General features: G+C 39.5%; 1 protein-coding gene and 1 non-coding gene across 2 annotated transcripts in view; one reads left to right on the forward strand and one right to left on the reverse strand.

The window, feature by feature from the left end:
* Nucleotides 1-22351, forward strand: part of LOC140233049 (cytochrome P450 27C1-like) — a 66288-nt gene that overhangs the window by 13078 nt on the left and 30859 nt on the right. The window lies entirely within an intron of this gene.
* Trnaa-agc (transfer RNA alanine (anticodon AGC)) lies at nucleotides 11289-11363 on the reverse strand. Its single transcript has one exon. It is a non-coding gene; the product is annotated as a tRNA-Ala (tRNA).

Here is a 22351-nt window from a genome sequence, read left to right on the forward strand (position 1 = left end):
TTAAGGTGGCCTTTCAACTAGTATAGGCCTTATATTAAATTTCAATTGCAGATTTTCAAGCAATTACTTGTACCAGGTAATTCACCTTCGATGGTTTGAATGAACAGTTGTCTGCGTTGAAACGCGTACAAGTTGGAACAGGGAGTAATCGAACGCAGAAACTGTCACCTGAGGTATCATGATCATAAAGGACCTCAAGAGTTATGCCATTGGTCTTGTCTGTGTGTGTGTGTGTGTGTGTGTGTGTGTGTGTGTATGTGTGCATGTTTGTGTGTGTGTATGAGTGTACATTTGTGTCAGTACAGCTGTATCACTAAACTGCATTTGTTGTATAGAGTTTGTTCGGTTTCTTTTAGGAGGTACACTGAGGTACACTCAACCGTATGAATGTTTGTAACAGAGGGGGAAGCAATTTTTGTGACTCTCATCATGTTATGGGGGGAAACAGGGTGCGGAATGTGGAAAGAAAAACGAAAAGAAAAACGCAGCAAAACAGTCGTAAGACGGATGGCGCACACATTGTCGTAAATCAATTTCGACCGCTCGCTGCGTTTTCAACTCTGTGACCTAAAAAATAGAGCAATGCTATACATGTATAGCAAAGTGGAGTCACCATCCAAAAACACCCGCTTCCCTCCCAATTTTTTTTCAACCGGTTGAAGTAGCAAGGATAGACGAAAGCAGGAGGTGTATGGGAATCAATATGTTTAATACTACTGTACTTAGTCTGGCTTCCAGACCCTCTGCCCATACTATTTCGCTATCCATGATATTGACGCCCTCAACGTCGAAAACTAGTATAGTTTAAGTTGATTTTCTCGCGCCTTTGCCTTCGGCAAAGGCGGCGACTTCGTCGCCGCGGAGTCCAGTTGGCAAAGGGTCTGGAAACCAGACTATACTGTACTATAAGTCGTAACAGGTACATGTAGGTGGAGGTGTGTGTGTGTGTGTGTTTGGGGGGGGGGGGGGGGTCCTTCCCTTCCTTTGTATTGTCCCAAGCCCCCTTGAGCAAATAAAGGGCTAATTATCTGTACAATTCAGGTTAGTTAGCCATGTATTCATTGGCTTTTCGCTTCTTATAATATGACAAATGGACGCCATCAAGTCCCAAACAACTCCATGAACACAAAACAAACGCCAATTTAGCTTAGTCTTTTTTTTTTCCAGTTGCAACATTGCAGATGTATCCTGCAGATAGTTTTAGAAGTGATTCAGATCCACAACTTTCAAAAGTGTCGTTGTTTATCTTATCTATCTATTCGTATATTTATCCCTACTATCTATTCATCTATTTATCTCTACTTTTTCTTTTTGTCTATCTGTCGACTCTGTGTGTGTATGTATGTGATTGGGATTGAGAAAATAATTGAAAGTTCAAATCGTGCTGTCTATATAGAATTACAGTGATTTAATGTCCAAAGTCGTCTATAAAATATTCAAGTGAAGCATCCGGGTCATGAAGATCACAAAGTACTCAGAGTGTACTAAACCAAAATAACCCGTTGAGCTTTGAGGTCTGAATGTTAAGCTCCAATAGAAGAAAGTTTGTACCCATTCCCTTATGAACGCAGATCGATCTCTTACTAACATTTTGACACATATCATTATCAGTTTGATCTTTTCTTATTGATCGTGTAATGAGTTCTTTAGAATCAAACCAAGAGCATCACTCACCCTCTACATCACATGTAATTTTTCAACCAGGCCACAACTCATGTTTTCTATTCCCTACATGAATTCTGCTAGTTACATGTGAAGTTGTCTGTCAAGGAATAAGGTTCGAAAGGTCTTGATCTGTCATGATTGTAAAGCTTGATGATTGAAGGCAGGTGAAAATTAGTTTTGTGTGGCTTTGACTTCTTGCCGGTTATGGCTGTTGGTTTACTAAACAATCATTTTGGTTGTGTTTTTATTTTACATCATCATTTCTGTCGTTTGGAATGAAGAAGAGATCTAATTTCGAGCGTATATATGGTGCACTCCCGCCTGCGCTTTCAACAGATCAGTTATTATTTTTGTCGGTAGGTGACAGCATCCTCACATCAAGTCCGAGGTACATCGGAACGGGGGTATTCCCGGCATGCCTGGGCGGGAATTAGCGTCAGAGAACGCGTTAGCGCCACGTCGCACCCTGGGCATAGGTGTGCTTGCATTCTTTTCTCCAGGTAGGCCCTATACAGCTGGCGGCGTCAAACTGTTTGTCCCCACGAGTCGCGGCGAAAATGTCATGGTATAATAGGTGATGTACACGTGTGCAGATGCAGTAAACCACGTACAGTAGATTAGCACTCACATCAAAGGGCCAGTAAGAAACCAAGAAAACTTAATTTCTAGAGGAAGTGGATGCAAATTTAGAGCAGAGTAGCGCGATTAATATATTGTGCGGATATTGCCTTTTTAGAGGTATATGATATTATAACACTTGGCATCCCCATCGGGAAATATATCTTCCCCAAGAGATGATATTTTTCTTGTCCCGAGGGGAAAATACAACTCCCAGCTGTCCCCAGTTTCTTTCAAGTGATATTACAATAAGGAGCAAGGCAATATCTGTTAATGGTCTACATATTCGTTCTAGCTCAATATTTGAAAAAAAAAACTTTGTCTAACGAAATTAATATAGGCCTACACATACTTAATGATATGTGAATTTGCTATAGGTTGCACTTTGAATGTTTTTCGGTGTGGATTTATGACGGTGTGTAAATGACATAAACACCTGAATATATTAAATTCTTCTCTCCTCCGGTAATTAGAAGATTTAATAAAACTCATTCGCTTTCACTCTTGGCCTTCTCTCTATTCCCCTCGGCTGTTTATTATGTTTATGTAATAGGACGCCCTCATCTCATCGTTGCGTTAATAATGGGGCGTCAATCCAGGGATCCGTTTCATAGAACTTATTATCAAGAACAAGTTACGATAGTTGTTACAAGTTACTGAAATCCTTGCATCTGATTGGTTGAGAGCAAATTTGTGGTAGAAATGTGGCAGTTGTTACCGACAACACGTTTTGTGAAAGGGGACCCCGATCAAGCTTAATCTATAATTGTCATCGTGTTTGTTTTCTACAAAAACAACCCAACAAGCACAAATCAAATCAAGGAGACGCTCAATTCGCTCTTTATAGTGTGAAAAAGGACTGAAGTCTGCAAAAACCTATCATCATCCAGATGTCTGATACCGCCATACTAAATGTACAGAAATGCAGAGGTGTGTAAAGAGATGGTATAGTTTCGGTAGGGATGAGGCTTCAGGTTTCCAGATTATTTATGAGATAATGAGAAACCTCTTATGAAATATGAAAGAGCATAAGAAGAATTCAAAGTTTATTTGATGAAAATTGGTTTTGAAATGGCCGAAATCGAATCCGAATAGAAAGTGGGACCCATCTTTTTTGAGGATGTCTCAGCCATTTCAAAACCGATTTTCATGAAATAAACTAATGTATTCCTCATAGAATTGTATACTCTTTAACATTTCATGAAGTGGTTTCTGAGTATCTCACAAAAAGTTAAAAGCTAAATCCTCATCTCAACCAATACCATGCCATCCCTTTAAAATAAGAGTTTCTAGAAACTTGGAAAAAACGTAAATCTCATCTTATCGAGCTCGTCTCTTTGCAATGACTATATATCCTAACTGCGTCGTTGTTCAGTTTCCATCTTATCAACTCTGCTTTTTGAGACACTGAAGACTGAACAGCTGCTGATGGGAGCGGAAGAGTTGAGTGTGGGGAAAGTGCAACGATGACACGAATAACTTCAGGCAATGTGAATATAGGTCCATAGAGGGCAAAGAAAAGAGATAATTCGAATAATCAGACAGCGAACGCCCAGCACGATTGTCGCTCTTCGTACATGTCTCCCGACACGATTCATTTCCGGCGTGTTAAACGTGCCTTGCTCATTATAATTACGCCACCTGATCGGGACGGGAAACTTCCCTATGGCTGTCCCAAATCGTGTTCTCTTCAGAGGATGTCTGAATGACATACCGACGCATATCGATCGCGGAGGAAAGAATAGTTGATTTTTATCGGGAGTAAAGGCTCGGGTTTCCATCTCCAAGGGTTTGTTTCCATGGAGATGAGTTAAGCCGATGATAAACGGTTCGCGATATTATTAAAGAAGATCTAAAGAACTTTCGTACGATTTAGATAATTGCATGAATAGTGCAGGGCATTCCCCGCGCGGCGAAACATTCCCGCCTTCGTGTGTCGGAAGATAAAAGGGGGGTAAAATGGGGTCTCATGCTTCGAATCCCTCTCAAATTTGGCTCCGCCAGTATCCCACGAACATGCGACATCTGGCTCGATTAGCGTAGAGTCGAGAGTGTGGGGCTTGGTCTATTTCGATGTGTTTTGATTTGGATTGCCATTTCCATGGTGTTTCATAAAAGTCTACAGCCTGTACATACAAAACGCTCTATGTAGGCGCACTGTGGCATATTGGAAAAGACTCCTGACTCTCAGTCTAAGGACCCGAGTTCGAAACCAGTCCGGTGCTTCTACGTCCTTGGACAAGACGTGTTTTTTTTTTTTTTTTTTTTTACCCACCATGTCCATATTGAAAAAAAAAAAAACAAAAACAAAAACGAAAGACGTTATTTATTAGTCTTTTGCAAAGTGATTGTATGAATGGACTTTTGAAATATGTTTCCTGACGAGTTTTTGTAATGACAAGGCGCAATCGAAATATTAATGTACAGAGTTAAACTTGTAAATCTATAGATATAAGATAGGGAGATTAGAGAATGAGTGTTACGTAATAGCGGAGCGGTGCCTTTAATAATTTTATGCCCACCATGATTATGTGCTCAAATTGCAGAGTGGAAGATCTCTATTTGATTTAACATGTCATATCAAGCACGAGTAATATTACAATAACTGGCATTAGTATAACAAAATGACCATGCAGGGGGATGGCCGTCTCCCTGGGCAGACACCAACATCACGAGAGTCCAAGGCGTCTCGAAGTGAGTCTTGTACAGTGACCACTCCAAGTACTGTGTATACCAATTTGCGTCGAGGCCAGCTACATCTTGTATAGAGTCATCATTCATCTTCATTCTACACTCCATCCCATATAAACAAGGATCCACCAAGGCCTGTTGTCAGCAGGATTTGGCTGTCAGTGAAAATGTGTGAATCTACGTGTTTGAAGTACACACACCACTCACACATCGTTTTAGTGAGATGTGATGGAAAGTATGTACACGTATTTGATATGGATCATTCTGATTTGATGCATGTAGTACATGGTATATAATTCAAAGCAACTTCATGACTGTTATTATCTACATGTAGGTCTACATCTATTCCGGATGGAAATCATTACTAACAAAAAAGTACATTCAGGTGCGAGTTTCTTCACTTTGTCTCCCTCTAGTCTACAAATTACATTTGTTAAGATCGCAACTGCTGATCTGTAAATTAACAAACATGTCGGAAAAGGGGAACCAAAAAGAGACAAAGTGAAGAAACTCGCACCTGAACCTTCACCCCTCTGAATAATATCTTTCCTTCAAAAAAGTACATTCTTCCATAGTACGCCTATATAGTTTGCAAACAGAATGTCGTGGGGATTACTCTGAACATATTGGTTTTTTGTATTTGTTTTGTTAAGGTTTTTTTTTTCGTTCTTCTATCATGTGTGTTTGCGTGAGTGCATGTTTTGCTAATGTTATCCTCCTTGTTGTTTGATTCTTATTACTGCTATAGTGTGAATATCTCCCCCCCCCCCCCAACCCCCTTGATATGTATCTCTTGGCGCCGGTCCCTTGGCACAGTGGTTGTAATGCATGATGATTGAAAGCTGCACGCAGTAACTCCCTACTGTGATGTCGAACAATGGATGGAGACATTCGAAAGGAACCGGTTTATCAGACCGCTATGGAACGCCATTAAGGAAACAATACAAAATTCATTTCACTCCAGCCAATATTCATTTCACTTTTAACAAATACATTTCACTCACAAACATTGATTTTACTTTTTATAAAAATACATTTCACTTTTCACAATAATACATTTCACTTTTAAATTAAAATTCATTTCACTTTTCACAAAAATACATTTCACTTTTGCATTAAACCGCATCTCACTTTTCACAAAAATACATTTCACTTTTGAATTAAAATTCATTTCACTTTTCACAAAAATACATTTCACTTTTACATAAAGATTCATTTCACTTTTCATAAAAATACATTTCACTATTAGATACAAATTCATTTCACTCTTCACAAAAATACATTTCACTTTGGCGTACCATATCACTCAGACGAAACCATTTCACTGCGCTAAAACCATTTCACTCTGATAAAACCATTTCACTCTGATACAAAAAAATACGTTCCTCTTTTTTCCCGGCCAAAAGGTGGCGCCAGTCTGAGAGGAGTCACAGTGCCATGACACTTTGTTAGCACTGAGCTGAGGTGAGTAGCCGGCCAGCTGACCGGCTGGCTATGCATGCAGTACCTAGATTTACTGAGTAGCCAGTCAGTCGGCAAGCCCGAAAAAACCCGTCTAGAATATCCAAGTCCTCGCACGCGAGTTGACCCCGCAAGTCATAGAGAGCGCGATTGGAGAATCGTTTTGAAATGCTCATATCTTGGTCACTGAATTACGTTTTCACATGATTTTTCTTTTATTTGATAGGTAAAGGTTAAAACTTGGATGCTATCTTGTTGATTTTTCCAAGAATGACATGAAAGATTATCAACTTCGTCGCTAACTAATTGCAGATGTTCCGGAAATAATGGATACAGATATTCTTCTAAAATTCTCCTAAAAGTCTTCTTTTTCATCGTGGGGCACCAACAAAAGTTATATCATGTAAAAGGAATTTTATTCAGCTTTAAGATGATACCTAAAAGTGTAATGTGATGATTTGTAGATGGGTCAGCAGCCAGCTGATATCATAGGGATGTCATTCCTTTTTTTCTCGGCACGAAATCGCGAAGTACTGTACTGTCCCACATATAGAAATTGACGTGTGCCCTCGATGCCTTTGTACGTGTGTGTTACTGTATGAGCGACCCCAGCGTAAATACACGTGGTCAGTTTCGAGCGTCTAGCTGTGATATACTGTACTTGTGTCTGTCATTAGACATTACGTACTAATAGTCTACAGCCTCTTGCTGGGCCTCCCTCTCTCTCCCTCTCTTTTTTTGATCATATGTCTTGTTCTTGTTATTCATAATACAATGTATGTTTGTTTTGTTTGCTTTTGTCCACCCTTCTGATTTCGTCAACAGGAAGTGTCTGATTCTCAGTTTCATTCTGCCATCAATCATTCACATCACTCTCTCTCAATTCAAAGCATCCTAAGCATCCACTCAAATACATTATAACCACTACTTATACCGTTCACTCCGCTAAAGTGAACACAGCTACATTATATCGAAATTCCGCTTACATTATCCACTTTTTTTTTTACATGCTTGGTTATAACAACATTTTGATATAACAAAAGAAAGCTGTTGATCCCAAGGACTTCACTACATTACTTCACTCTATTACTATAGGCCTACCTAACTAGGCAGAGAAATTTACATTATCTCATCAATTAATAAAATACCTTTTTTTTTCATTAATAACAACAGAAAAAGGAGCACAATCCACAAGTTTTTTTTCTTTATAAATGTATATACATCTCCATATATATATATATATATATATATTTATTACATGTAAGTGTTGAAAGAACTACATTGCAGTTACGTTTCAAGGTATCCACCAATCTTCATGACAATGTATCACACACATAACAACAACAAAAAATAATACCTAAAGTAAGAGCTGCATAAGCAGTCTACAGTTTTATCTTCTTTTTAGCAGTATAGTCAAATGCAGTTTTAGATCATTTTATTTTTTTTTATTTATAACTCTCATTTATTTATTCATCAATTTACTGTATTAATTATTTTTAATTTATTTTTTGGTGGTGGTATTGGACTCAGTCTCCAGCCAAGTGGCATGTAAGAGACCTGCGAAAGGTACAACTGTCATCAGTCCTGTGAGTACATGGAGGAACGCGAATAGGATCAGTCTGTCTTGACTACGACACTGATGTACAGTGAACATTTCAACAACAAAAAAAAAAAAAAATCTTCTGGTGAAGCTCAGTAATAAGACAAGAGCAAATGAATGTACCAGGTAGTTTGAACAATTGCAGAGCTACATTGTATGGAGCAGATCTGTACAAATAAAATGCCGGCAAATTTTGACACTGACAATAAACAAACTATACTGATACCGATGTTGCACAAACATGAAACAGTTGTGAATATGGCTTGAATGTTATGTAAGTGAATAAAGTCAAGCAAGAATACCACAAATGTTTTGAGGCAATACTCTGTAAATTACATGCCATCTACACTTTGGCAAGGTTTCACTCAAATGATACATGTACAGAGATAACTTCATTAATAGTTCAAAATGCATGAATGTTTGAGGGTGTACAAATGCCTTTGAGTACTCTGAAGGCAGGTACACATACATGTATCTACTATAGTATTCACATCGCCAAGGTTTCACACACATGAATAGAGGGTGACAGTAAACTGGCAGCTGCAAGAGCAATTTGAAGGTGTACATGTATACATATGAAGTGTACTTACTGGAATCAAAATGAAACATGTACAAAATATATAAACTTCATCGACAGTCCAAACAGCAGAGAATGTTTTGAAGGTGTACATATGCCCTTAAATACTTTGAAGGCAAGTACAATGTATCTATTGGTCACACTGCCAATGTTTCAAACACATGAACTGGCAGCTGCATCAACAATTCAGAAGTGTACATACTACATATGAAGCAGGGGCGGATCCAGGAATTGCGTAAAGAGGGGACGCGTTTACAAAATTAAAGGGGGGCGCATGCACCCCTCCCCCATTTTTTTCTTTTAATTTCTTTTGTTTAAACAAAAATAAAGGGGGGCGTATGCACCCCTCCCCCCATTTTTTTCTTTTAATTTCTTTTGTTCAAACAAAAAATAAAGGGGGGCGTGCGCCAGTTGCGGTCCTAACTGGATCCGCCAATGTATGAAGTACACTTACTGGAAACTAAACAGATAAAAAATCTAAAGTAACTTTAAAACATCAATATTACTGGAAATCGAAGCAGACAGATTAGATTTGGCCTTATAGCATCTTGCAAAACATCTATGTGAAGAAATCTTTCATTCCCAACTTTAGCATTGACTGTATATAATCTTATCTGAAATGTCAAAAGGCAAACTAATCATCCCAACATCTCTGTCAACTGAATACACATGTACAGTACATGTACACAAGCAGTATCATACACATTTAAAATATCTGTGTGTCACTCTCTTCATGGTTATAACTGAGTGAATGATACAAATGTGTATTCGAACCCCTTACCAGTAACAACACTCGACAACCCTGGGGTAGACTACAGGCCAACATGAAACCCCCCAGGTGTTATAAAAATCTGCTCATCTTACCTTTCACAAGGTCCACAATTTTACTTTATAGGTATCTAATAAGAGCATGCCCGTTCAATGCGAACATGTTCAAAATTTTGGTTGATTTGGGGGAAGTACTAATGTAATGTATCATCTATCTAACTGTTGCATCAAAATCTTCATCTTCCTTATCCCTTCTTGACCGTTCAATTCCTTTTGGTGGCATACCTTGTGTATCTTCCTGATCGAACAGAATTCTTACATCTTTGAAACCTCTTCTGAAATGGGTCACAACCAAAATATTAGCAATAAAACATGCATACATGTACTAACTAAACCTCTTATAGTGCTTCAGTGATGATGTACAAATTAAATTCATACCTTCAGCAACAAGACATGCCCCTGTCGAGTAATGGCTGTACGTCCAGATACTACTTCATACTGTACAATGTACTTGCTTCCATAACATTTATCAAGAATATCATGAAGGATAGTTTAATCAGGGCTCATAATTCTGCCATCTGTACAAACTCCAAAGTAATTTAAATGCACATAATTTAACATATACTATCTTGCATAGTTCCACACATTGATGTATCTGTAATGGTCGAACTTCACATTTACTACAACAACCGTGCTTTTCAAAGCACGTACATCCTCTTTACTAAAAATGTTACCGTAAAGATGAATGAAGTTGATATACAGTAACATACTGTAATATGTTACAATTGTATATCAACTTCATTCTTCCTATTGTATCATATCACATATTTAGCACCTTTCTGAGGTAGGTTATCATGATCACATACTGCTCTAGGTTTTTCAATGAAATGAAAAAGTTGACAGGTGTACTAATCAGTTGTTTCTATTCTTGTGAGGAAGTCACTCAGCGCTTGCAAAACAGCACTGCTCTCCTTGATAAAAATCTGTCAGAGATTGAATGGTACGTGTGCATCCAAGAAAACAAAATACACTATAGAACTGACAGTGTAGATCTTCTCGTTTATGTCATGCAGATTTTCCTGGAGGCCACAGAAAAGAGAATCACCTTAAATATGCATGTTCCATCGGTGTGATGTCAGGTACTGGGGATACCTACATATACAATGTGACACAAATAGAGAAAATTAATCATAGATGATATTATAAACCATTATTCACAATAACATGTCCGAAAACATTATGTTGGAGTAAACCCCAATTCAAGCAGAGAGAAACTACAGACATGCACTGTACTATGGTAAACATATGAAGAGTCTGTTCGCAAAAACCGATAAGTCCATTTTTGAAGATTTTCAAGTACGGTCTCTGTCATAAAGTACAAAATAACACCTTTTAAATGAGATATTGGTCACTACATAAAAAAGGGCATTTTTGAAGTTATGGTCAAAAGAAGCAAAAATTTTCTTAGTATTCTCTTTATTTTTCCTGACCTTTAATCGCAAATATCTCCATTTGGCAAATATGGACTTATCGGTTTTTGCGAACAAACTCTTCATATTATTCTGAGAATAATTGCATTCATTCAGACATCCTCGTAAACTTTATTGTTACAAATTGTAGATGCGGAAGACTAATAATACATCTCTATATTTACTGACAACCTGTATACCAACTTGAAAAATTAAAATAGCCTGGTACTTGCAGCCGGGTCAACTCTTAAACATGTCATGAAAATTTATGTTTACATCAAATACTAGAATCGCTCTTGTGCCTTCTTTCTCCATGCGAAAGAAAAAACTAATAATAATAATAATATCGAATCTATACTGTTCTCTTTTGTAAAGTGATGAGTAGGTGCCTAAATCATATAATAATTAACTACTAGTGGAAAAGTGAGCAAAGAAAATGGGATTCCATCGGGATTCGAACCCGAGACCTCCGGATTGCTAGACCGGTGCTCTACCGACTGAGCTATAGAAAACCCTAGTACAGTGTTCGTCCCAGAAACCCTTAATTCTCAATGCTCGGGTGGTCAGAAGCTATAGCAGTGTGTTTGTGTGTGACACACACGCACACACTTGAACCTGGCATAAACCCGAAGGATAATTCAACTTGGGGATAAATGCGAGGGATCACCAAAGTGATGCAGCTTTTTGAGTTTGTAACAAATAAAGACAGAATAAACTGACCAGAAGAATAATTAACTACTAAGAGATGAAGACTAAGACCCTGTTTATTATAGACAGCATACAAATTGTACACTGTACAATTTTTGTGAATAAGTTGTAAATTCAAATTTACAAATTGCCATCGCCACATACAATTGTGTAGGCCTACCGCCACCGGCCTACACTGACTCACTGTACACAACACACGATATCACGAAGTTCCAATTGAGCGAATGAACAACGCTAATTTCAATATATGGGACTGAACCTGCACCTCCGCAGAGATCGTTAACAACGGTGCATTTACGGTCCGAAAAAGTCCCCTTCCGCACTAGATGCGATCACGTGACCTTCCGGAGGGCTAGAATACATTATTTGGCCTCTAAAAATGCAATCTTCAGGCCTAATTTTTAACAAGTTATGCTTCTAGGGCACCGTCGATCTTGGTATCTGCGTAAAGCACGAAGTATTGCCGACCTGATGAACAAAAAGTCACATCAATCCCCTTTTTAGATGGGTCAGCAGCCAGCTATAAACACGGGAATGTTTTGAAAGGGGAAAAATACTATGTCAACTTCGAGATACTATTTAAACGGCAAAAAAATACTCATTTTGAACCGGAAAAAATAGCATGTCGATCACAAGAAGTCAGACATCAAACTTACCCCACAACATCGCTGTTGAAAAGCGTTGTAAAACACACGTTAATTATTCAGCAAGTCAGGCGTAGATTCAATTCTCGATGTAGTATGCATGTAACGGCACGAGCGTGCATAATAGGGACTTTTCGATTTGCACGTTGAGCCAGGCGTCACCCTGTTATGACGTAGTTTTTACGTACTGCGCATGCGCGAGTGTCGACCCTCGGCTCATCGCACAAATTTCGAACGCGTTAACCCCGGTTATCACCGTCCACCCAAATCGGTTGCGCCGCGCTCAACCCACCCTTGCTATGACGTCACACTCCTCTCGGGTATCGTGCGATAGAGCACGATGACTCTCGGGAAATCCGTGCTCAGTTCACCTGTTTTCCTTTTTCTTTCGAGAGAATATCTATATTCTAATTACATGAAAGCTTATGATCTTGATACGTCACAGCAGCAGCGCTGACATACAAACTACAGCCTCTGGTACCTACTTTATTTGCCCGTTTTCACTGTTTCGCACTTTGCAACTGCCTACCGTAGTCCCACACATGCATTTACACGTAATGCTGTACGCAAACAGATTTTGGTGCTTTTGTTTTTGGCCTAGCTAGTGCAGCAGTGCATTTGCCTAGTAGTCTTACCATGCATCATGTTTTAAAATCCACATAATTCCTCCCAGGATACGCAGCTAGTCAAAGACAAAACAAATATTACAAGTACAGAAACGAGTCACAAATTCCGCTTATATGCACGCAAGGCACAGGGCCTGGTTGCCTCCTGCACACGCCACGAGACGTGACGCCGGCGCCCGAAATCGAAATGTGTTTTAGCAGCGGGTCAACGTACAGACGTGACGCCTTGACGTACGGTTGCGCTCGGCGGCACGTCCTTCTCGTTCACCCAATCGAAAACTCCCTATTAGCGAGTGAGGCCGAGGCGAGGACCGTCGACTGCTAGCTCGCCTCGCGTCGCTTCCGCGCCAGCGTAGCGCGCTAAATCTAGGTACAACTGTACTGCATAGCCATCAGCCGGCCAGCTGGCCTGCCACTCACCTCAGCTCAGTGCTTAGTGCCATGGCACTGTGACTCCTCTCAGACTGGCGCCACCTTTTGGCCGGGAAAAAAGAGGAACGTATTTTTTTTTTTATCGGAGTGAAATGGTTTTATCAGAGTGAAATGGTTTTAGCGCAGTGAAATGGTTTCGTCTGAGTGATATGGTACGCCAAAGTGAAATGTATTTTTGTGAAGAGTGAAATGAATTTAAGTATTTAAAAGTGAAATGTATTTTTGTGAAAAGTGAAATGAATCTTTATGTAAAAGTGAAATGAATCTTTATGTAAAAGTGAAATGTATTTTTGTGAAGAGTGAAATGAATTTGTGTTTAAAAGTGAAATGTATTTTTGTGAAAAGTGAAATGAATCTTTATGTAAAAGTGAAATGTATTTTTGTGAAAAGTGAAATGAATCTGTATGTAAAAGTGAAATGTATTTTTGTGAAAAGTGAAATGTATTTTTATAAAAAGTAAAATCAATGTTTGTGAGTGAAATGTATTTGTTAAAAGTGAAATGAATATTGGCTGGAGTGAAATGAATTTTGTATTGTTTCCTTAATGGCGTTCCATAGACCGCAACCCAGCGAGCAAGCTGCTAATTTGTAACAAATGTTAGTTCTAGAAGGTATTAGCCACACCCGATCAACTTTCAAACAAGTCATCACGTAGGTAATCTGATATGATGTGGAATTTCATTTTTTTTTCCAAAATGCGAACGCAAAAGGGGAAGTTAGATAAGCTGACAATAACCATGGAGCTATAGCTCCATGCAATAACAGAAGGAATAACCTCACAAGAATATGGTCCGTTATAGGACGTTCTTAACTCTTAACAGAGTACTTATAGATGTCACCTTTTCACACTAATTTAACTTCTTGGGGCGAAATTCGTCGAGGATTATGGATTGAAGAAGATGCCTCACAAAGAGTCAAGAAAACTCATTATAGCACCAAGGACTTGGTACAAAGCAAGAATCCTCAGACCCAATCCTTTTTTTCCCCTTTGTGCTGAATACTCGGTGAGTCTTGACAAACGCGCTTGAATCCCTGCATGTTAAAGGGATGGTATAGTATTGGTTGAGACGAGGATTCAGCTTTTAACTTTTTTGTGAGATACTTTGAAACCATTTTATCAAATGTTAAAGAGCATACAATTTCAAAAGGAATTCAAAGTTTATTTGATGAAAATCGGTATTGAAAAGGCTGAGATGTTCAAAAACATAGTAAAACAAAGCGATCTTAACAAAAGGTGGGTCCCACCTTTTATTAGGGTCGCTTTGATTTGGCCATCTTAGCCATTTCAAAACCAATTTTAATCAAATAAAATTTGAAATCCTCTTAGAATAACCATGCTTTTCATATATTTCATAAGATTTTTCTTATTTTTCTGACACTCGTGACGAAAGGGGTTAATCCACCGTCGACCTGCAGTGGCTGTCTCTACAGAAGAATTAGGCTACCTCTACGCGAAGGATGATTGGAGAAGTGAGATTTACAGGTGTTTAATGTAAAGGAGGAAAATGAAGAGAAGACTGTAGTATAGGGCCAGACCAGATGGCATTTAGCGACACATCGACATGGGGCATGGCCTGTTCCTTGTAAACGTCTACCGTTCCGTCGGGTCACGTATACTGTACATTCGGGCCCTTTTATCTTTGCCTTCAGTTGTTGCCTTCTTCCCATGCTTTACTCTGGAGGGCTCGTTGCCACATGTTTCTCTATCCATGAGACCCAGAAAACGTGCTCCATATTATTACACGCTTATATCTCCCCCCCCCCCACCTTCTTCTCATATTTCTCTGCTCCGGCCTCCTCCCCGCTCCCCCACCCCACCCCAACTCAAACATTTTGCATCTGCATGTATCATAATACTTGTAATTCCTCACAGACTTACCTACGTGCAACAGCGTTAAAGTTAACGGTATATACCATGATTGCTTTGGAAAATAATCCTGTTCTTTGTAATAGGCTCAGACGAAAGTGCATAGTACATGTAGTTCTTTAGGAGTAGAAGAAAGTGGAGGCAGGACATACAATAGTTTTCTTCCTGCCGTTTTTCTTTTCTGCTCCCCCGCCCCCTCCTCTCTCTCTCTCTCTCTCTCTCTTGGGCAGGGGTGGGGTCCTTTCTGTGTAAACGTCAGACTTCTGTATAATTGATTAATTCGTCTGTGGAGAATGGGATTTGGATGGGATTTGTAGGATTAGCACGTGGGGATTAGGCGAATATTCAGTCGTTGGGCTCAGTGAGGCGTTACAGTATGTAGTTATGTGTCGACAACCGTAGCTCTCCGCGTGTATATAATGGATTGTGCCATGGACCTTGTTGTATGTCCATGATTGTACTGACATTATAATCAAACACCCGTGTACACTGCGCAAAATACGATGCGTAATGATATCATGTATCATGATATCATCTCTTTGATCTTATTACGGGTCATATACGACATTAGCACTGACTTTATAAACAATGGTACTTATCCTGAGGGCGAACGTGTTTTTCTGGCCTTGACCTTGAATAATTAGCCCTGATTCAATTGTCACAATCTCTTTCATGACAAGCCAACACATATCTCCGCCAGCTCCAGTAAAGACGCTCTTGCATTCTTGTTATGTTCTTCGGCTTGTCTGTTTAGCTGAGGTTTATTTTTTGTTTATGATATCCTGCTAAAGACTGGGCGTTGACAACTAATTAAGACTCCTCCTACTTCAGGGTGCCTACTCATTGTCACTGAATGTCAGTCAAAATGAAGTGGATCCTGGATAACGAGTTGAGGAAACTTTGAATCACAAACAAGAAATGGACACACAGCCAAAAATTGAATCTGCTAATAAAGAGGTAAGAGATGAGGACGCCTAAAGTTTAAACGATCGGACCTGCAGCTCCAGCAATCATTTTTATGAGGAAGATGGAACTTTTCCACTAAACCTCCTTGTTTCCATTTTCTGGGTCAGTGCGGGTCACACCGGTTCAAGTAACAGTTGTCTCTCAGACATAATTCGGCCTGGATTAAACCCCAACAGCCTGTCGAGTGCGACGATTTTATCTCATGCTTGCGGGTCATCACTAGCTCCTGCGTTTCATTATGGTCAACATTCTGACCAAGGGAGGTGTCTCCCACCCCCATGTTCTGTCAATGGAGTTCTATGTTCTGAATTATCGAGGTATGGAGAGGGTCCATGCACTTTCCGGGTCAAATCAACTTTTTTGCGTGGGTTTGTTGTATTTAATGGTGACGGGTGGCTTAGTCCGTGTTTTAATGAGTAAGGAACATCATTTGTTCTTCAACGGTAAAGCACCGCGTCCCCTGTGCCCAATCCGTTGCCTCTGATTCCAGAGAAGAACCGACAGGTTTCGGCAAAGTTGGAATGTTGATTACTATGTGTATTACTGCAAGTAATTGATCACTCCTTCGTGAGTGTGAAAGAAGTTGACCCAGACGATAATTTATTGATATCACCGCGGCCGCTTGATGGAAGTGCTTCCTCCCAAGAGAACGGAGGGAGCCTAGGGTACAAGGATGAATGTTGCACACTGTACTCTGACTTTGACGAAAATCCTATCATTCCTTATCAGAGTAGAAGGACCTTTCGTATTTCAAGATGATCGGATGACACTTTCATCATTTGGAAATAGAAAGAGGAAAGTATTTAGAGGCTTTTTAAAACTCACGTTGATAAACTAGATAGGTGTTTGTTTGGTTTTTTTCACTAGAGCCGGGCAAGTGTTGATATTCGTTGAACTTGCAATAAGTATAATTTACCTTCTTTATGCTAGATTTTGTCTTCAACAACTTTGCTTTGAAAATTTCAAATACATGTACATGTATAGGCCTATGTACATGTACTCGCTTGCAAGACGGGCGAACATGCAAGATCCTTCCTTCGATTCATCGTTTGGTTCAATGTTGTTATGTTTTCTGATGTGGTCTTGCTCGGCAGAAGGCAGCCCACTCCTTGCAATTATGAGCAGCCAACGTCACGTACTTCACGCCGGGCGCTCCGCTGCGGTTGGCTCCCCGACGTACTGTTAAAATCAACACTACACCGTTACTCCTCGCTGTGCCAGACACTGCAGCGTAAATCATCAATTCGGTGACAAGTTGTATCAAATTTTTGGCGGGTGGCAAAGTCCTCGCCTCTGGACGAGCCCGACACCTTGATTTTAAACCACATGATTTTAGCATTGAGCCAAATAGCTCCATGATTTTAGCAAAGAGTTATCACAGTGATAACACAACTCCTTGATTTTGATAAGGAGAAAAGGGAAGTACTGGAAAAAAAACCTAAAGTACATGTGTATACGATTTCGCACATATAGAATATTATACATTAATCCCTCTGCAAAACTTGAAAATCAGCTCGCTTATAATATGTCCTCATATCAGTCTTACCCCCAAGTAGATTAATTTACGAAAGCTCTTCAGTATTTATGATGCCATGATTAAGATGTTTATCGTTCGAGCACTGGTGGTATCGTGGACAAGGCTCCAAGACTCGCTAAACTGTGCATACCCGAGTTCAACTCCCGTCCAGCTTTCTTGAACAAGACGTTATTACCCACTTGATCCAGATGTGTAAATGGTTACCTGGGCAGTGATGGTGACACTGGTGCGATGATAATGACATGACTTCTTGGAGAAGGGTTCACACACAAAGCCACTCAGGGTTGTGGCTGACGTCATTTAATTACTATAATTGTAATATACCATCAATCACATCATTCTGTAGATCGTTTGTTCCAATTAATAACCGTTAAGTTCTCATACTTTCAATCACACATTCAGCCACACACTCAATAACACACTGCACACACACACACATACACACACACACACACACACACACACACACACACACGGTAACATCCGTCAAGGTGACCCATTAAATTTCTCTACGAGCCACGGGATTTGGCAAGAAAAGGGGAAGATTCAATATCAGTTAATACCATAAGCCAGATAGATGTGCTGCTAACAGGGATTAGCTCAATGGGAGAAAAAGATCCCTGAATCGTATAAGCATTCTGAGACGTCCTGACAGCTGTGTTCAGTCAGGTTTTTCGTATTCAAAGGAATTACTAGTGAATATATTTGTTTATGCCAGCAGAGAAGGTATCTTTATAGAAAAATATCTATATGCAGTTAGCAGGAGATCTGACAAATTCTAGTGGGAATCTGACGGAAAAGATTTGAAGACCTACACAAAGGTTTCTATTCCTCATCATCGAATCTGGTAAACTCCTATCTTTGATCTATGAATGCCAGAGAAGAGCTGAAGAGATGATATTTATCATCGGGAGAGGCAAGCATTGTTTATTTGCCGGGTATCGTATATCTGAATCGGAGTCCAGGGAATCCGGTTTCACCAGCAAAAATAGGTCGTTTTCATCTACCTAAGTGGCAATACGGGGTTGATGCTGCGAACGATGTATAAATTCACGTAAAAATGAGCAGCGGGTGCAGCAGGTGATGTTCGTTTGATATTTTTGAAAGTTCACTGATCCGAAAATGAAATAAAGTTCGTTATTCCGAAGGTTCGTTATTACGATACACACAAATTCCCCATATATAGAGGTTCGTTAATCCCACAATGAAAAAAAAAAAAGATTCGTTAATCCGAAGATTTGTGGCGTTATTCCGGAAGGTCATTATTCCGAAAATTCGTTTAAATCACTTGAGAAGATTCGTTAATCCGAAGAATCGTTAATCCGAAAATGAAATAGGGTTCGTTAATCGAAAATGTAAAGACGATGCCTTCAGCATTCGGAGTAACGAACTGTAATCATGAACAGCAATGATCTGTTGGTCACATTCAATTTTCTTCACATATTGCATGGGATTCTTTGATGTACAATCGGGAAGTCATATTGCAGATAGCTCAACGTCGTCGGTATTTAGTGCAACCCCCTCTCCTTTACAGTGTACAGAGACAAGTTTTATTCCAAATACCTATATAGCTCAAGAGACATTGAAATCGTCATCTCCTATGTTTCGTTTTAAAGCAAACCTTTATAAGTATGGGTTTAATAGTCCGTAAATTTCAAGATGAGGCTTTCGAACTATTAAGCAATGTGTGCCAATGGATTGATTTTTCGTCACCACAGGAATCGATTCTAGAAGTTTAAAGAGTCTTCGAGAGGTAGGGTATCAAGCCTCGTAATACTTATTCTTTAATTTACTGCTGCTATCATATAGGCCCTAATGATTTATCGAGGTGTGTGCAATGTATGTGTGTGTGGGGTGGGTTTTTTGTGTGAGTATGTGTCTATATGTGTTGCTTGTCGGTTGCTACGATACTGTATTTTGTTGGGAGTCTAGAAAGGTTCATTGTATGTACAGGTGTGTGACTCGCGGCAATTTGTCAAAACACACTTTAGCTGAGCGCGATGTAGGTTAACCTGACCTCATTCCCTATCAACAAAGCCAAAATAAAGGAGGGCCAACCAGGATAGGATGATGTTATACCCTCTCGATGATGACGTGTTTCCTTCATGGAAAACTTCAATTGACTTTCGCCACATCCAAAAACATTCGGAAGAATTTTCGAACAGATGAGCAAGTTTGATGCCCTGCGAAAACCTCATGAAAGGGTTGAGTGCTCGTGAGGTCCTCTACATGTCCTCCATTTTTAACCCAAAATTGGCAGCTTCAACTGTAAATTGGCAGCTTGTCCCGTCGTCGGAGTCACGTGATCCAACCAGGTCGGATGCAGCCAAAACAGACCTCGCATGAGGACAGCTTCTTCCCAGTGACATCAGGTATACACGGAAAAGTGAACAGGAGTTACAAGTATGTTGGTTGCTGTTACGGTGTTTTACCCCTTTTCACGGGGATCAAAGCCTTTTCGTTTCATCGTATCGAACGCTGATATTTGAAACACTCAGATGGGAGAGCGCATCTCTCCCGACTAACTGTTGAGGTTTATGATTGTTTTTTCCCCAACCAAAGAATCTTTACTCATTTCTCAACACCAGTATCATCCAGAAGGTCACGAAGTACGCCCCACTCCCTGATGTACGACCTCACAAGGAGCCCTTATTTGCAAGTATCTTTCGGATTCTCAAGCAGGAATCAATTGATTACAAATATTATTTGACACTGATAAATACTTCAGTAAAAGTAACATACACCTCTTTCATAAACATTTTTCAGAGCAAATGGATTACGTTTACCACAAAGAAGGAAAGGCAACGAAATACGTCCGTCGTATTTTCACCGGTAAAATTTGGTTACACATCCTGCTTGACACTGCAGACCATCTTTCGATGAAATTCGATTGCAAACGTCTGCAGTGAAGAAGCTGTTTGAATAAATTGGGTAACGCATTAAATAGTTTACATGCTGCATATTGGAAGGAACATTTCTTGTAATTATTGTATAGTGGCAGGATGCTACCAAGTTGGCGCGAGCAGCTCTGTTTTCAATGAAGATCTTGAACTTTCACAAAAACAAAAACAAAACTCGGAAGACCAACCCGAAGCAAGGTGACTCCCAACCGAGGAAATATGTCCATTATCATCGCACACCACGACCGACAGCAGAAGTTTTAGTCGCCAGAAGTGGATTCTAGAGGAGTAAAAACCCTGACAGACTTGTTGAAAATTAAAGGACCAGTTCACCCAAAATATATGTGTAGGATTGAGTAAATGCAGCGATATTAATTGAACATACAGTATTATTGGAAGTTTGAGAAAAATATAGGACAATTAAAGTTTCAGTGCCGCCATCGCCGGGTGATAAGATAACAACAGTTTGTGACGTCAATGCATGACAACAATATAAAGAAACTATAAACAATTCAAAATATTTGTACATTCCTTGCAAAATGAAAGAGCACTTGACTTACCTCTTTCCGAAAGCAGGAGAAACAATATTACTCTTAACATATGGCAGTAACAAGTCTAGAAAATACTGTATGTACTTTTCATTCGAATTATAAATAATTTTGTGGAAATTCTCTCTATATTATCTTTCTATCGCTGTCCTGCAATGATGTCACAAGCTGCTGTAGTCTTCTCATCTAGAGATGGCTGTACTGAAACTTAATAATTTTCGTAACTTTTCAACGGATCGTCCGATTTTCCTCAAACATTACTGATTTTTTCTTCTACTATTGCTGCATTCACTAAATACACACCTTGTCCTTTAAGGAGAGAAGTCGGAGACAAAAAAAAAATATATATATATCGAAGAAAAAAACACAGCTGCTCTTGGTGACGGGAGGGGGGTTCTTTTCCTTGCGTGTCATATGTGCGTGCATATCTGTTGTTTGTGTGTGTTTGTTTGTTTGCCTTTCCGTTTGCTTGTATTGCTGCTGTGTCTTATTTGTCACTGGTCTAATTCGTATACTTGTAGTTGTGATTCTTGTGGTTATCATCATATATAAAGTTGTCACCATGCCAAAAGAGAAACTCATATCTCCGTCACCTTCGAGACCTGACATCATCACTCATCGTTGACATTCTTCTTTTCTCATCGTTTGTCACAACTGATAATCGAAACCAGCTCCAAGATACTGATGGCAAATGAGAAACTTCCCAGACGTTCATCTTTCCTGCATGCTTGTAACATCGCGGCGATAACAATATTATTATACAGACAGCAACATCTTGGCACGGAAGCCAGGGGACAATCTCATTAGCTATAGAAGTACAAGTAATAGAAGTAAAATTGTGTTGTTGAAGACGGAATGGTGTATATTGGTCTTAATGGTTGATTCACACATTATTATTGGCTTGTATTGGAGACCAAATTTGGGGATCCGATGAAAATAATATAGAAATGATATAAGAAAAGCCATGTACACTGGCCTTTACAAGTAATACAACGGCACATAGCGAAGTCTTTAGTAGGAGGTTGTGGAGTTTTGTTTAGTGTATAATGTAATGTAGTTTTGTTTTGTTTGGTGTAATGCTAGGGATATTCATGACTGTTGTGGGGAATTCCGTGCTCTCTCTTGCGTGGAATATTGGAATATAACGTCTCCGTCGTCATCTATGAAATTAGAAACCACTGGGGAATCTACCGTCAACTATATTCCTTCAAAAGGGGTAAAACCCCCCACTTGTTAAATGCCTCCTTTCTGATCAGCTATGTCTTTTCGTCTTT

Source organism: Diadema setosum, chromosome 9, assembly GCF_964275005.1.
Source record: "Diadema setosum chromosome 9, eeDiaSeto1, whole genome shotgun sequence".
NCBI classification, from domain to species: Eukaryota; Metazoa; Echinodermata; class Echinoidea; order Diadematoida; family Diadematidae; genus Diadema; species Diadema setosum.